This window comes from Squalius cephalus (genome assembly GCF_949319135.1).
Source record: "Squalius cephalus genome assembly, chromosome: 7".
Taxonomy (NCBI): Eukaryota; Metazoa; Chordata; class Actinopteri; order Cypriniformes; family Leuciscidae; genus Squalius; species Squalius cephalus.
The window spans coordinates 32072724-32091020 of NC_137128.1; the positions used below are offsets into that span (position 1 = coordinate 32072724).

General features: G+C 37.1%; 1 protein-coding gene across 1 annotated transcript in view; it reads right to left on the reverse strand.

Annotated features, from left to right (window-relative positions):
* The window catches only part of brinp2 (bone morphogenetic protein/retinoic acid inducible neural-specific 2), a 105769-nt gene extending 93312 nt beyond the window's left edge, over positions 1–12457 (reverse strand). Inside the window, exon 1 of the mRNA XM_079877713.1 lies at positions 11708–12457. The gene's annotated coding sequence lies outside the window, so the exon portion shown is untranslated. The remainder of the gene's footprint in view (positions 1–11707) is intronic.
* Positions 12458–18297: the final 5840 nt, after the last annotated feature.

Below are 18297 nucleotides of genomic sequence, written 5' to 3' on the forward strand. Positions count from 1 at the left end.
GGTCCCTGCATGCAAAGGCGAAACCGGCATACAATGATGTTTGAGGGGGTGGAAGAGCACTCGGCTGAATGATGGACCATTTCCCAGCTCGTACTGGCAGTTCTCACATCACTAGTCCTCAAAAGATAATGACATCCAGCCCATTTTGCATATTGGCTGCTGGCTTTCATGCCTCCATACATCATAAGCCACTTTACCCTCTGCCCCCATGGGAAACCCTTGATAACAGCTTTAAAAGTGAAAACTTAAAAAAGAGCAAAGGGAAATTTAGCCATATCTGTACCATGAAGCAGCTAAATCCACAGTTTTTGACTTTATTTTGGTTATGCAAGACAGAGCGCAATGGAGGTGGATGCTTTATGGATCATACTAAAGGTGGGAATTAGATAGTTACGTGTAAGATTCATACTTGTATATAAACTCATTTTCATCTCATTCACTTGCTTTCTCTTTCATTTTAAGGTTACATATTTCGTCTGGGTAATGAAATTTGATTGTATATGTATTTCATTCATATTTCAAAGCAGGAGAAATAAGAAAGAAAACAGTGTTGTGGTGTTTACTTGTCACTGCATTTGTGAAAATATAATTCTATTCTCTTTGGGATTTCAAGACTGAATGCTTCACAAAGCTAATATGGATGAAATGTCAAGTTGCTAAGGGAAACAATCAAACTAGACATTCTGTTGTGAAAAGAAGAAAACATTGGAAAGACTTTCCATCTGGAACAATCCAGAGTGATGTGGTGCCAAGGGCCCATGGTAGTTGATTTTGGCACATAGTTGAGGTGGGCATTTACCTTAATATAGGCAAGCCATTAGGGACCAGTTTCAACCCTGCTGACACAGCCTAACTGACTAAAACAGTTCCTGACTTGCAGTATGAAGTACTGCTACCATTATTGTATAATGCATTATGCCTGTAATGGTCTTGTTGTAGTAATATAATGTGAGCTCTGTTATTCTGGTTTGTGGAGCCAATGATTTCAGTGATTTGGGAATTCAGACTCAGGCCGTATATGTGATAATTCTGATAAAACTTGAACTGTTCATTAGTTCCGAATGCATTTTTTTTAACACCTGAGCTGCAAATTCCATGTCCCTATATTAGAATTTTTTAGCAAGCAGGAAAAAATGTGTTTATTTCATGCTGTTTTATGTTGTTAAAAAAACTGAAAGAACTGGTGAATCTACTAATATTGTAAAATGTAGGCTATTTATTTATTTGCATAAACCTGATCTTGTTTGTTTTGAGAGAACACTCAGAAACTCTACTGACACCCTCTTTATTGCATTTCAGTTCACACTTGGTGGACCGACTGCCTCTCAGACACACATTTCATCATCTCTGCCCAGTGTGCCATGGGGGTCTTGTATAGTTCTGACAGACGGCATGCCAAAGTGTGAGCTAAGCCAAGGCTAGCAGATGCTGACTGGATGAGCACAACTGAACACAACTGAAATCCAGACCCCCTACATGAGTGTCTCTCTTTTTTCTAATGATCCAACTTATTGTGTCCGTACCATAGCACAGTAATGGTATCAGATAGTTTGCTAAATAATGAAAGGAAAGTAAATGCATCTAGACCCAACATCTAGAAATTAAGTCTGTTTAAAATCATTCACAGAAATGCAACGATGGCCAATCGGACAAGGATGCAAATAGCTACACAGCCTTGTTTAGCAAATTGCTGTAGGAGACTTATTTATACCTGGTAAATGGTGGATTGAAGTTAGGGTCTTTAATTATGTGGAGGAAGAGCATGTTCAGCAGTCAGGGTGAGGGAATCGACTAAAGTGCACAAGGGGAAGGGGAAGAATAATGCTGCTGACAGTGTGCCCTGGAGCAACAGAGAAGTCCATACCTCAATATTGGCCCTCTGCATCATTCCGCCCCACCTCAGCCTGTATTCAACCTACTGACAGCTAATACACAATTGGCAATTGGGCTTATGGGACAAGGCAGCTATACCGTAGCATACGAAGAGCGAGCAGGCTATATTTATGCACCATAAGGCTGGTTGTAATGGGAGGTATTGCTTTAAATCAGGTAAACGAAAAATCTCAGTGGAGTGTTTGTGCTACCATGCAGTGTCTGTGGAGAAAATAAAGATAACAACCTGCTAAGCAATTTCTGCTGTATTTGATGCAGCTGGTATATTTTTTTTCACAAGATGATTTCCATTTCAGACAGAATTGAGTACTAGAGGGCTTGCCCTGCTTGCCGCTCATGAACCTGCATCTCATAGGAAACAGCTGATGGAGTGTCCATTTGCATGAGAGAGAGAGAGGTTACAGCGATGAGAGCGGGTTTATAGAGATTGAATATTTTTTGCTCAGAGTCGGTAGGTTCAGTGTTATACAATCTTCCCAGTTCTATAACCTTTTGTCTCAACATCACAGTTTTCTCTAACATTCCTCCTGGTACTTTTTATCTCAACATGCATGTGGTATACTGAACCCGTCAGCGCCGAAATGTCTGAGAGCACATTTGCATTGACCCACTTGAACTCTCCTCTCCTCTCATTAGCATACTTTGTTCATAGCAATCACTGTTTTGGCTTCTCTCCGTCATGCTCTCTTTCACACTCACACAGAGAAATATTTTTAAAAAGCTACGTCATAAGTATTCTCAGTATGATCTGAAAGAAAATCTCTGACCTTTCTCTTAGCTTATTTCACATAATGCCATGACCTTTCCAAAGACTGTCTTTAAAGTTGCGTACTGTGTTGTCATTCAACTCCACTGCATGCAGATACTGAGTAGCCTACATCTTTTAATGTTCTGAGCAGTCTTTGGAATAAATGCACTATTATTGTAAGTAGGGAGATAAAGTCTGATTTCATTTACCTGAAGAAAAAAAAAAAAAAAGAAAGAATTTTGGAAAAATGTATTTAGAAACTTTTTTTTTTTTAATTCTAATACTATTTCACAATATTACTGTTTTTAGTGTTTTTGATCAAATTAATGCAGTGAGCAAGAAGAATTCTTTCAAAAATATTAAAAATCTCCAAACAGTAAATTGTGTATGTAAAGTATAGAATAAAAAACTAACATTATTTATAGATAATGATAAATAATGATTCATAAATAAATAAATACATATAAAATATCTAAATCTAAATCACTGTATGAAACTCACAACTCTTTTTCTACATTTTAAAATGATAGTAAAAAAAATCATTAAACAAATCAAAGCTATTATATTTTAGCTGCTTCTAACTTCCTGCCCACTTATTCATTTAAAATGTTATTGTTTTTTTTTATGTAATTGTTTTAATAAAAAAATGCTAGTTTTGTAAAGACATTCATCTTAAGGCACATCTTTATTTGTCTACAAAGCTAATTTTTTTGGCTTTGTAATATCATGCAAAACTCAATTGTGTCCAAACTTTTGTGTGGTCATGTGTATATATACTGTACTTTAGATCTTTATTCTGAGCTATCCCCCATATACCACATCCATAAGAGAGTCGGCCAGCAGCCTTTAGCAAAACTACTGGACTGTGAAAGCAGAGTCGAGTCTGGACCATGCAGAGAGCCATGTGAATTCCAATAAGATGTATGGGAAGACAGTTGCAAGAGCCATTTAATCTTGCTCACATTCAGCTTAATCCTACTGAGGCTGATTTACGCCTGTAGGCATTGTGGGAGAGGTACTGTGAGTCATTTGCCCGAACGCTGCACTGGCAGAATGGCGGAGACATGAAGACAGCATACATTCTTTTGAACCCCACAGATGAAATAAAACATGAAAAAAAGAAAAGAAAAATGCAGGCTTCTGTAAGATGAGTCAATTCTCACATAGGCCACTACTCTATGACTGTCTGCATGAGATATGGGTAAAGACAGGAGTCTTATATGTTAAAAATCAAATTGCTCAGACACTTTTTTTCTTCTGTCTGTGAGGTCTATTTCTCTCGTCTCTGTCTCTTGTTATCATTGGCAGTCCTAGACATGTACACGGATAAACACGGACGTTTTTGAAAGAAGTCTCTTATGTTCACCGCAGCTGCATTTATTTGATCAAAAATACAGTAAAAACAGTAATATTGTGAAATATTATTAAATAATATTTATATGAATTAATATTATTATTATTTAAAATAACTGTTTTCCATTTTAATATATTTTAAAACAATATTTATTCCTTTGATGGTAAAGCTGTGTTTTCAGAATCATTACTCCAGTCTTCAGTGACACATGATCCTTCAGAAATTATTCTAATATGCAGAAACAAGAATGTTAAAAACAGTTGCTCTATTTTTTTTGTGGAAATCTTGATTAAGCTTGATTATTTGAAATATACATTTTGTAACCATGTAAAAGTATTTACTGTCACTTTTGATCATTTTAATGCATCCTTTGTGAGTATTTTAAAAAGTATGTGTTTTGTCAGTATGCGATTCTATTATGACAAAATACTTTTTTTAGAAGAACGTAACGCTTATCATTGAAAACACTCGTATGGAAGAGCTGGAACTAGGCAATTGGATAGTGTGCAGATACAGATCTTCTAATAGTTGGGCCCTCATACAGATTTCAAATGTGGCCAAGTGGAGGCTGAGGTGTCAACAACAGTTACAGAATTTAATAGAAAGAGGGATGGCAGATGTCAGGACTATTAATCAGTAAAAGATTTTAATACCTGCCTGCTGCTAATCTCATTGGTTAGATAATAAGTGCTGAGACTAAGAGGGAAATTCTGATGACCATCTCAAAAGCACAAAGTGAACTCAGACGTTTGCACCAAGAATAAATGAGGTCAGAGACAGCCGTGAAGTAAAGGAAGAAAATGGAAAGTGGTTATCATGGAAGGTACAAATACTGTATGCCGTCTCTCATATTTTTTCCCAACTCAGTGACAAGAAACATCTTAGAGTCATTCAGTCCTTCAAAAGGTCATTGTAGAGGTGCACAGCAGTGCTAAACTCAATTCGATGTCAATAAGGATTACCTTCATTGATTACAGCACAGCGTGTAGTGTCAGATTAAATTAAATATGCATGTAGAAAGGATAGGGGTTCAACAATTGCAGCATTTATTAAATGACCAGTGTGTGTGCGTATATATTGTTTATAATATGTATAAAGCAAGCAAAATCACTACTGCAGTTGGCAGTCAGTGATCAATGTGCACATTCATTGTATTCAAAAGAGCTTCTTTTTTTTTTTTTTTTTTTTTTTTTTTTAAAAAGGTTGAAAGAAAAGAGTTTTGAGTAGATAATGACAGAATTTTTAAAGGTGCCTTTTGCAAGGTGTGCAAATTTTTGTGCGAATTTTTAAAGGTGTGACTAAATTAGATTGACCAAATGTAGATATGGATGGATAATTTCTGGTGCTGCATTTTAGTCATGCTAAAAGTGCAATGTGCTAGTATTTATTTTATTTTATTTTGCTTTTGCAAAAAAATCACTTGGGCAAAACACAGGAGGGTTTATATTCAAGTAACTAAATAATGTTGCATTAAGATCTTAATACCGGTGTGAAATAAAACTTGATATATATATATATATATATATATATAATAAATATATATATATATATATATATATATATATATATATATATATATATATATATATATTTCCTTTACAATCATGTTCATACACATATTAATTAAAAGGTAATTCATCAATGTTTGCCAACTATGAATATAAATGAGGCAAAGTAAAATGTGTTGTACCAAATATGCATAACGTGACATTTCATCTTCTCCTCTTTGTTATTTAACAGAAATTGAACACAATGGACTATAATGTAGCTGTCATGTCTACCCTTTTCAAATATAAAATCACAAAACAAAATGGGAAATTTAGCCTATGCGTCCAATCAGCAACAAGGTAGCTAGTCTGTGTTCAGTCTACAAGAGATAAAAAAACACTCAAAGGGGGGCAGAGGACAAAGCTAAACGAGTTTTTCTGTTCTTCTGTTTGATTCTTGAAGAATTTGTGAAATGGTGCAGTAAACAACTCAAAGTAAAGCCAGTAATGAACTGTATGTCGGTCACTAATGAGTCACTGTGTGAATTACAAATTGTCTATCTGAGGTGATCAATCTCTACAAAGTCTACTAATCTTCAAGCATCAATCTCCACTAAACGTTATATTTCAAAGCACATATATTTACACAGCTTGGAGGATTTGTCGTAACCAAGGTTGGCCATGAATCTAACATTGATCCCCATATTGCAGATTTGATTGAACATAAATAGCACACTGGTACAGCACTTGTCCTCGGAGAGACATTGGTCAGGAGTTGATCGATGGGTTATGTGCATCACATTGCTGCAAGGAAAGGTCAGGGGGCCCTGAATGAAATGCCAGGAGAGTTGGCCATAACCGTAACCATCCATCTTGCCTCCTAGAGACCAGGGGATTGAGGTACAGACAATGACAGGCTTGTGGTGTGTAACACAATGGTTCTTCTGTCTCTTCTGCTCTCGTCTTCCACTCGCAGAGTTAAGCCAGACAGGTTCTCTGGTTTCCACGCTCAGCTGTAATGAATGGTTGCGAGTTTGCAGTGCTGCTGATGTTGTGGTGTCAAATGAATTGGTCACATTTGACAGGAAGGCAGGTGCGTGTCCAGGTGCCTCCCACTAATTCTAAACAATGATTGGCCGAAGTCAGAGTGTAACCTTATGCCAGGTTCAGACTACACGATATCAGCCTGATTTTGGCGCAATCCCTTTTGACGTGGTGCCGTGGTCATTCGGAAGTGACGATGGGCGCAATAATTGATTGTTTTATTTTGTATAGTGTGTCACAGTGGACGACAACTGACGCCGTGTCATGAGCACAGAAGCTCTTTCTAAAACAGCTTTTAAACATGACGAAATGACAGAGAGACGATTATATTGGTGCTGCTAGGTGGAATTATGCAATGGAGGAAAGGTTCGTGGAGCTATAGCAACAAAATTCCTGCCTTTTATGATGTTTGACACCACGAGTGAAAAAAGATAAATGCTGGCAAACACTGGAATTAGCATTTGGCTAGTACAACCATTGTTCGTTTACACTCTTGTTTCCGTAAGTCAGTCGCTAGAGTCCCACCTTTTAGATGACATCATTCATGTTTTATATCCAGTTAGTTTTAAGAAAAGCAAATTATAGCAAATGCAGTATAATTGTTCTGTTTCAAATACCAGACACAACACAGTAGCTAAGACTCATCTTGTTGATTGTTTTTGTGTGTGTGTGTGTGTGTGTGTGTGTGTGTGTGTGTGTGTGTGTGTGTGTGTGTGTGTGTGTGTGTGTGTAATTATTTATTTCTGTATGGTCCCATGTAGAATGGTCCTCTCACCTTCATTTTAGGCATTATGATCAGTATTTTTTTGTTTGTTTTCTGTGTGTTTTTTTCTGTTTTATTTTATTATTGTTTTGTTGAAGTGAATTTATGCTTCACATGGGTCAAATTTGCTGAGTCACACAACAGCAAAAAGGTGTCCAGCCTTTTTTTATCCACCTTATTTTTAATGCACGAGCCGGCAAGGCCTTTATTTAATGTAATATGTAGTTGTAAGGCTTCTGGTGTCAGCCGAAGTGGTACAAAAACTGCACACTTTTTACCTGTACAAAAACTGAATGTTATGCTGCTAGATTTTGTAAATCGTTGTTTATCATAGCGCAAAAAAGTTTTAGTGTTTTCATCTCTTTGTTATTCTTAGTTATTTACCTATAGCAACGAATTAATCGGAAGTCTTGCACATTCACAGGAAATGGCTTACTTCCGTGTTGAAAAATTAGGTTATGAATAGTTATGACATTACTCTCTACCACAGAGTTTCTTTGCAGGGAGAACAGCAAAGGCAGCGCGATAGCTGACCCTGTCGCCACATGTAATGTCGTCCAGCTTGATGTCTGTGAAGGCCGGCCGGTACACAGCAACCAATTAAAACTTAGAGAAGTGGTCCTGCTGCTAGGGCTGATTGGTCGAGACTCCTTCTGTGATCATTTGCAGTAGGAGATTGGTGCTTCCTGGTTAGTCATTGCCTTTGATCTTTAAATCTTTGTCAAATAAAATCATTTTCCCCTTGGCCCCTTGACCAGCTGGCGGGGAGTATTCCCATTTTGATGCCTCATGTCATGGTGAAATTCACTATTTACTTGGGAATGTGGCTGTGCATACCACATAACTGGATATGCTGTGGATGTCTTAACAGGTAGTGAATCGCTACAGATCCAAACAGGATGAAATCTAATAAGAACTGCAATGTTCACATTTTTGGTAATGCAAACCCGTTATGACAATTTAGATTAGTCCTTTTTTTTGTGCACACAATTAATGTTATTGCTGCAACTATATGACTTGTTGTATTTGTTTGTAATGTATTATTAATAATAATGATAATAATAATTTATAGCACAAATAAACTAAAGTTAAAATGACTTTAATAAAGGAAATAAAAATAAAAATAATGACAAGATAAGAATCAGCCCACATCTGTCCACAAAAACAAAATAAAAACAAAAACAACAAAAAAAATACTACCACAACTGTCAATTTCAAATTTCTACCATAACTGTGAGTTATTCATCTAAAGGAGGCGAATCAGAATCCATATTCCATATCCATATATCAAAGCAGCCCAGCTTCTTATCTGTATGCTCTTTTATCATAGTGCCTTTAGTTTGGTCTGGGCAGGGGAATTACCCAATTCATTTAAATTAAATGTCCCTTCCATTAAAGGAGTAGACCTGGGATCCTCTTGGAAATTAGATTTGAAAACTACTGAAGCTTATCTAATGAGTGACTTAATACACCATATGATAACCAACATGAAAGACTTCATTTACTCATCCTGGACACTAATTAGACTTTACTGAAGGCCTGAAGCCAACTTTTAGTTATGGTGAACGCAGTATAAAAGTTATAGACAACACTATATGTATATGTCTATCTGCCTCATCTTTTTATGAATATATCATATTTTTATATTTAATTATTCATGCATTTTTATGGTTTTCTCATATCCGCTCATCTTGCTTTTAGGCATTATGATAGATATTATCATTTTTATATCACGAATTTTTTTCCCCCATTACAATTGATTCATTTGAGTTTTGCATGAAAATGAGCTCGATGTCATCCACCCCACAGTTCTGCATTCTGAACTTTGAATGACATTCGCAATCACTACACGACACACACAAGTAGGTTCAAAGGAGCTCAGGCTATAAAAGTTATTAGGGTGTTTCTTGGTTATTTCCAATTTTGCATGTAATTATGCATGCTAATGAGCCAAGCAAATTACGCTTTCTGAGTTGATGGCAACAGAAGTGATGAGCAAGATAACCAAACATCAGAATTCATTTTCATTATGCACTTGTATGAATTTTACATTTTTTAAAGCCAAAATATTTCCCAAAGATTATCTGCTAACTGCAGTACAGCTCACATAAATCTTTAGTGTTCTCTATTTTCCCATCACTCTTTTGTGTGTGTGTGTGTGTGTGTGTGTGTGTGTGTGCGTGTGTGCAGTCAACCTAAGACCTTTAGCTTTCTCTAATACAGCAGTTGGATAAAATTAGTTTTATTTACAAAAAATGTATTTGTTAAAAGCACAAGGAGTATATTATAAAGCTGGCACATACTGAAAAATATCAAGTTGATTTACAGCTAAACTATGAGATTTCATTTGTCGATTTCATTTCAGTCTGCCGTAAACCTTATATAATAAAATGTTCTTCATATATGAATATATATATACAATGTACCTTTCTTTACAATATACATTTCATCTTGCACTTTGTGAAGTGTCTTTTCTTAGTGAGAAAGCCTCAGACTACTGTTATATTTTTATATTTCCATTTCAGTGAACATACACAGTATATTTTGAATCCACTTTACATTATCCTCTGAGACGGTGAATATTGCTTGGGCAGATCGATATTTATTTTATAACTTCACAGAGAAAATGACAGCCCACATGCACACACACATATCAGCGTCCCCTCCGGGACTGGAAATGGAGTTTTGTGTTCTTCTTTCACTTTAACACTTCAAAAACATCAGAGGGCTTCTTAGTAAGCAGGAGAGTATGTTCACTGGGGAAACGTTATGGACTTGCATCCCAATAACTTGGGCCTGCACGTCACAGATGCAGAAATATTCAGCATCTTCTGCTCACATTTCATAAATTAAATCTCCCTTGACAGTATCAGTGGAAATTGATCATGTTTGGATGTTAGATAGAATGGATAGACCTCTCAAATAACAAATCAATATTGCAAACTGATAACCGAGTGTTCATCTTTTCTTTTTGCAATGTTTTGGCCGTTCTGAATACGATTTTGTTCGTCTGAGGTTGTAGGGTGCTTGCTAAGAGAACTGCTCCCTCTGTAGGCAAAGTTAAGAATCAAAAGTGCTGCATAAGCGCTGTCAGCCTATATGTTTGTCTCCAAAGAGTTTATTTTCTGTTAAATGAAGGTGGCCCATTGTTTTCTGATTGCTTGCTATGACGAAATAGTCAATGGTTGACTATCGGGTAGGTGTAAGCGCAAAATACAAAGTCACGATTGCTGGCACTGCTGAATAATGTGGATTAAAATGCTATTCTTCCCACAGAAAGATGGCCTGGTGGGTTTGTTGTGTAGACACGACAAAATCACATCATGAATCGGCTTTTCCAAAATGAATTGTATTGAAACCTACTGTTAAGACGGTGAGAAAGCGAGGGAGAGTGAAAGATTGAGAGGAAGAGAGAGAGAGAGATAGAGAGAATCCATGGACAGCTTAAATATTTCTGCAACAGATTAAAAAGCAAGCTGCTTTATATTTTGAAAGAAAGGGGCATTAAATATTCTCCTTCGACAGTGGAAAGTCAGCGTGCATCTGATCTGCCACTGTCAGAGTGAGAAAAGAGGATTAATGTACAATGTAAGACAATGCAGTCCGTCTTTTACCCCCCAGACTAGAGCCAAAAAAACAGGAACCACATGTCTAAGAAATCAAGGAATGCAGTCCTTCTCTGGGTTTCTTGTGGTGTCCAGGCACAGGTCCAAGCCAAACTGTGAGGAAGCCATCCCGTGAGTCACTGTAGCTGTGGGGCTGTTTTGTTTTAGCTCTCCACTGCTGTTCGTGTTTTTTCTGTATTATGTTCAAAAGCTTCGGAGTGAGGAGAAAGTTTGGAAATGGAGTTAAGGACTTCTTGCTTGTTTTGAGAGCGCCCCTCTGGGTTATTGTCGTTGTGCAAGGAGCTTGAAACTCTTGGGGCGAGCTCTAGATTTAGTTTGAGAAAGCATTGTGGGATGAAATCAAATCCATTTTAATGAGATGGAGGCAAATGCCCTGTAGAAGGCTCTTACTCCAGTAAAGACTACTATATTTATTATAAACTCATTATCACTTATACATTTAATGCGTTCCGAAATACTCTGAATTTAGAAATCCATAATTAAAACCAAATGAAGTCAATCCTAGTCAAATAGAACCACTGTTTACATCTAAATTATCGCAACCAACCGTATCCTTTTTTGGGATCCAAAATTAAGTTACCTGCAGCTTACGTTAATCTGACGTAGTTGACTGACACTGCAGCTATCCTTAATCAGATGTAGGAGTGTGCACAGATACCCAACAGATATAAGACCCCACAAACGCTGTAACATTTAAGTCAGGAGATGATTCCAACACAACAAGATGAGCTCAGTGAAGTGGTTAAAACCAGTATAGATTGAGTGTCCAGTGAACTGTGACAGAGTACTCACCCAGACCGTGAAGGGTGGTTTCACTCCTTTCCCTATAGCGTTTGTATCCGATCGGCTTGTATCGGCAGTCAGGATGTTGGATTCCAGTGGAGGAATGCAGCTCCCACCCGCTCAGCCCCCCACCGTACCTCCTCCGCGGTGATTTCACACGAGTTCACAAGGCAGTCAAAAGGGTAATCCAGGCATTGTATTGAGTGCGCTACCTAATTGCGCTCTTTATGGGTACAATTAAAATGTTTGATAAGCCGTTAGTTGTTTTTCTTTCCTTTTTCTTGATTAAAGATTAAAAACAAGATGCACAAACTTTGACATCAGTTCTTTCAGAATGCAAAGTCCCAGCAAATCGATTTTTGTCCAAGCAGGATAGGTGCAGTTCAGATCTTCTTGAACAATGTGTGATCTTCCAAAACAAGTAGGATCACATCAGATTACAATCAGACAGATACATCCATATGACGCTGATCTCTTCTTTAAACTCATTAGCATTATCCTGCTTCTTCCAAGTCGAAAAACTGCACCTGCCACGGTTGATTTTGTGACATCCACTGTCTCTCTCTCTCTCTCTCTCTCTCTCTCTCTCTCTCTCTCTCTCTCTCCCTCTTTCTGTGTTTTTCAGTGTGTGTGTGCCAGAATGCTAAAGCTAGACTTGAGCTGCTCGTGCTGTAGTCATCACTCACTGCCAAGCCCCAAAACGGTGAGCTTCGCGCAGAGGAGAGCCTACACCAAGTCTTTCAGGAAAGCATCTCTTTCTTTTCAACAAGCTCTGTCCAACTGAGACCAGAGGCTCCACCCATTTCACTCTGATTGGCTGAGCCGGCAGCAGGCAGCGATGTGACAAGGAAGGAGAGAGAGAGAGAGATAGTGTGTTTGAGGGGAGGGAGGGTAGACCGGGCTCTGTGAGCCCTGGAGGGACAGGGTGGCTAATGAAAGCGAAAATGCTTTTCTCCCAATGCTTTAGCCAAATTTGTCTGCTACAAATTTGTTGTGACTCCTGGCAAACTGAATTCATACTGACAAAGTCTCCAGTTTCTTAAGGGAGATGTATCTTGTTCTTCATACAATAAAGCCAAAAGTAAGTTCTTGTCAGCCTAGTGCCCTGTTAGTGCCAGATATCTTGGGAATATTGAAGGAAATGCTAAAACTCGTACATCTCATTCTGATGTGGAAACAGTTTGAAGTCAGTGCAGTTGGGAAAAAAAGGGAAGGACATATTCAAAGCCACTTGAAGGGAACCCTGCAATCTTAGCCGAAAAAAAAAAAAAGCCTAACGCTGCGGTACGGTACACCGTGTAGGAGACAAAACATTTTTTTTTTTTAAATGGATATCAATGGAGTAGAGGCTTCACTACTCTGAATAAACTGCTTTTGTGTGGAAATAGCTTATCATTCAATGAATAGACAGCCCATCGGCTACTCTTCAACATGTTTGCTCTTAAACATTCGATTTGGATTGATCTATTTTTAGAGTTTTCACAGAAAAAAAAAAAAACGTTTTATGAGAGAAGTCAAAGACAATTGTGTGACAGGTATGATTTCTCATTCATTTTTCATGGTATCTGCAAACAGTGATTGACTGTCGCACAACTCTGATCAAAATTCAATGGCGTCAATGCTGTAATGTGATTGGTTTATCAAGGCACACATGATCCAAGTTTGCCGTTACGCTTTTTCCAATGGTAGAGCCACGGACCCTCGTTTCTCCCAATAATACGACCATCTCTGACAAAAGATTCTCATATTTTCTGAGAAATAATAATTTATCTGGCACAGTAACTGCCACGTTTTTTTTTTCTTCAAAAACTAGTTGTAAAACAATAAAAAAAAAAATTTGTTCCTTAAAAAAGCATAGATTTGTGGTGTTTTGAGGTAGAAACTGATACGTTTGACAGGACACATCAATACAAACAATAAAAATTAAAAAAACACTGAGATTGTGAGACATAAGGTCATATTGTTACATAAAGTAACATTGTGAGATATAAAATCACATTGATAAGAATTAAGTTTACTTTGTGTCACATACACATTTAGATTGAGGCATATACTTTTAAATTATGATAAATTAAGTCTCACTTGTGAAACATAAGGTCATTATAACCTTTCTCCCCCTTTACAGTCAGATTAATGATATTTCGGTGCTTGGCTCAGTTATGCTTTGCGGCGTACACTACATAATTACCAGTCTAGATAATTTTAACCAGTGCTGACATTATGTATGGTTGACAACTATTCTTATCCATCGCAACTGAGTGAGCTTTTCCCTGCTTCCAACTGGAACATTTTCTGCATATCATTTGTCTCCTGCCTGGGCTTGATAAAAATAATCTAGGTCTCTCTCTGTGCCGGAAGCATTGCATTTCTGTTTGCTTTATAAACCTTGTCACTATTGTGCAACTGCACAAGTTATCAGTCTAAAGAAAATACAGCAAAGTAAAACAAAAGTGTTGAAGTAAGCTAAGGTAGTGTATTAAGAGTAAGAAAGATGGGTTAATGCCTTTAATTTTCCTCTTGATCATAGATCACTTTCAGCATATTTGGCTGTGCTCATCAACATCAACATTTATAGATTAGATTTATTCCACAGGAACAGTTTATTTATTGCTGTGGGATGGCAAAGCTGAATTTTCAGCATCATTACTCCAGTCTTCTGTGTCACATCATCCTTCAGAAATTATTCCAATATGCTGATTTTGTGCTGAATGTTGAAAACAGTTGTGCTGCTTAATATTTTTGTGGAAACCATAGTACATAATAATAATAATAATAAGCTTTATTTTATAAAGCGCCTTTAAAAGTGGCTTCTCAAAGCGCTGAACATAAAGTCACAATCCACCAAAAAGCGGAAATTAATAATAACATAAACAGCAAAAATTAATAATAAAAACTACAATACACCAACCACAAAGGCATCAACAATCAAATGCATGCTTAAAAAAATAAGTTTTAAGAAGAACTTTAAAAATACCCAAAGTCTGTGCTTCCCTGAGTTCACGCGGTAAAGAGTTCCAAAGGTTTGGAGCATAAACAGAAAAGGCCCTGTCACCCATAGATTTTAGGTGCGTTTGTGGAACAGTTAATAAGTGACACTGTGAAGAGCGTAGTCTACGTGTTGGAGTGTAACTGTTTAGTAAACCAGACAAGTATTGCGGTGCTAAGCCATGTAAAGCCTTATATGTTTAAACATAAAACACGGTCAAAGGGGCACAGGCAAAACCAGATAGATCCAATGCTCAGAATTGCAGTGTGACACACTTTGCAGTTGATGGGCCCCATTGACTTCCATAGAATGGAATAAAAAAATATGAAAGTCAATGGGGCTCATCAACTTTCTTTTGTGTTCAGCAGAAGAAAGAAATTCATACAGGTTTGGAACAACTTGAGGGTGAGTAAATGATGACAGAATTTTCATTTTTGGGTGAACTATTCCTATAAACCTTGTGTTTCTTTCTGTTCTTTGTCAGTTCTTGTTGTGATATTACGGATGTTCTGCTCCTGTTTCTGAGTATTTTGAGCTTTGTTTAATAAATATATTGATACTGCTGCAAATAGATTCTTTTCCTCATGTTTGTGCAACCGTTTGTGACAATCCCAAAGTTTTGAACGGTAGTCTATATTTATTTATAAGGAATAAACGATACCCCCATGTCACGATACGATACATATGATACTGAACTGATATTTTTGCGATACTCCAAGACAAATGGTAAAAGGTTAACAAAAAATGTACTGTTGATTAAAATGCTGAATTTGGTATTACATTGGGGGTGTAAATGAATAGGCTTGGACTTGGTGCTGATAACCCAATGCACAGGACAATAGTGACACCAGAATAAAAATATTCATGATTCTGAAGTTGAAAATACAGAGTTATTTTAGACTATGCTTTAGATATGCTTGCACTCTGTCACTGACCAGGTATATTTAAAATAATGTAGGCCACTTTTTACTGGTAACATAAGACATTTGGCATTATAAGAACCCACAAATATTCCCCCATTCATTGGGGTAGTTTACATTAATGTAGTTTAATGTAGTACTGACACTAAAACTCTGTAAACTTGAATTATTTTCTCACACAGTCATTTTCATTTTGGGTGAACTACCCATGATACATATTGTCACTATCCACGATACATATTGTTGCATTTATATTGCGATATATTGAGACACATTATATTGTTACACCCCTAATAAAAAGCTGTTGAGTGGCAGTTTCAGGCACCACCATCTGACAGTCTGAACAAAGCTCTAATTACGAGATCGTTAACATGACCAGGCCTTCAAAACAACAGTCACAATAATATTCTACACCTTAACTCCTTTCTATTTGAAGCGCAATGGTCCGTCTCAGTGCACAGGGTTATAATATCACATTAATGGCTCTGGCTTTTCATCAAATGTGATACCTGGAATAGATATTGGTCCAGTTTTCACCGCTTCAATGTCACTGCAGTGAGGCAAAGACAATTAAGGTGTATAAATATGTAAATATGGGAGGACACCTCACTAGGAGTCAGGTAATGACATTTTCAGCCCTGTTTTGGTTTATTCCCCAGTCGTCCCAAATTAGAAACCTTAATGACGACCAATAGGCCACAGATGGTCAAACTCTAGGGTACACGAGTCTCCTGATCTCCTTCTGCTTCTTGCAGCATCACTTTTACGTGCCAACAATGCATTACCTTGCCAGCTGCCGCATGCTCAAGGGGGTAATCATTACCTTGAGTAGAAGGTCAATCCATGGCAGCGTTTGCCAGTGAGATCATGGCCCAGACTGCATTTGGAGACTGGCAAACTGGACAACAAGGGTGATTCATCTTTGGGGCTGAGGGGGCAGATACTCCCTGTCGCTATTTGTCTTGTGACGTTGACATATAAAAAACACTCAGAGGGCACAATCTCTGGAGAGAAACCTGGCGGACGTCCACAGTCAGTCTGGACGATGCCTCCTGATTGTCTTTTCTGTTTCTTTGTGTCTCTTTTGCATCAAGACTTGTTTGGCTGAGCGTTACTTCACGGATTCATAGGAGATAAATGATATTTGTTGAACATTTGAGAGATGAATATGGAGTAATCTAATTGTGCTAATGTCATAACACTGATCTTTAGCATTTGCAACCTGAATGAATGCGATCAGCATATGTCAGGGCTATTGCTTTGACTCATAGGGAATAAATCTAATTCGAAATCTCTTGTTAACCCATGAACAAACTGTTTACAAGCGTATGAGTCTTGTAATAATATTTTCATTATAATTTTGAAACAAATAACATTAGACTACAGAATGACATCTTTTTTGCTAGCATAACAATTTATTTGTTCTGAAAAAGGTCAAAAAGGTTGCAGTTCATGCCAATCGCATGATCTTCTGTGACTGTGACTTTGGACATATCAAATTATTAATATATTTATTTTCCAGTTTTCTGCATGCACAACATAACTGACTGAAAAAAACTGGCAATATATATATATATAAAAAAAAAACATGGGTGAGTGGAAGGGGGACATTTAACAATCAATCAATCAATAGAAATAAAATTATTTCAAAACTCAAGACTTGTAGATTAAGAATTGTAGTGCAAGTGTTTGTGATGAAATTGTCAAAGCTCATATGACAAAATAAATAAATCAGACGACAGACTATTTGTCTGAATTTGAAAAATATCAAACAGTCACAAGTATGTGTAATGATACTCAAAATACAAGAACAGATACTTGTATAAAATGTAACACCCAAACATTCTTGCTTTACATAAACTCATTTACACAGTACAAATAACTTAAAACTTCTAGAACAGCAATTTCAAATCTTCACCTCTTGAATTTTACAACACCACTTCATAGTTTAGACAAAGGGGGACTGGAGCGCTGCTGGTATCCCTGTATCCTCTGGTGCTCGTGGAAGGGTTAAATGTTCATAAAAAAGAACTGGAAAAAAATCCAGGTCCTTGCACTCAGGATGCAAAAGTTAAAAAGCCTTTATTATTTTAAAGGGCTAAAGCATTAAAACACCTATGCTTTAGTAGGTGTTTTAATGCTTTAGCCCTTTAAAATAATAAAGGCTTTTTAACTTTTGCATCCTACTGAGTGCCTGGACCTGGATTTTTTTTCCAATTCTTTTTTATGACGACTTCATAGTTTCTTGTCTGTGCTGTCTCAGCACAATCTTATGCAATGTTTTTTGTTTTTCTCCAGCTAATTGGTTAAGGTGCAACACCTTGTACATGAGGGGAGGAAAGTCCCTCATTTTGTCAAACATCTGGCCTGTATTACTGCTTACGCATGGCTGGAAAGACACCTACCAGTAGATAAATTACCCGCGTTACGGAGTATGGTGTCTGTAGTAGAACATCTCTCTTAGCAGGAATGTACTGTATTATAAGGAAGATGTTTCATGGAACATACAGTAGTTTAAAGGCTTAAGCATGGCTGTTAGCTTAAGAATAAGAGCCACTGAGCATAATATAATATCTTTTTATGTGTATGTACTAATGATTTTCATATATGAGAATATATTTCATATATTTTCCAGCAGTACTTGTACATAATCTTTCATCGAGAGCTATTTTTCAGAACCATTGTCTGTCCTC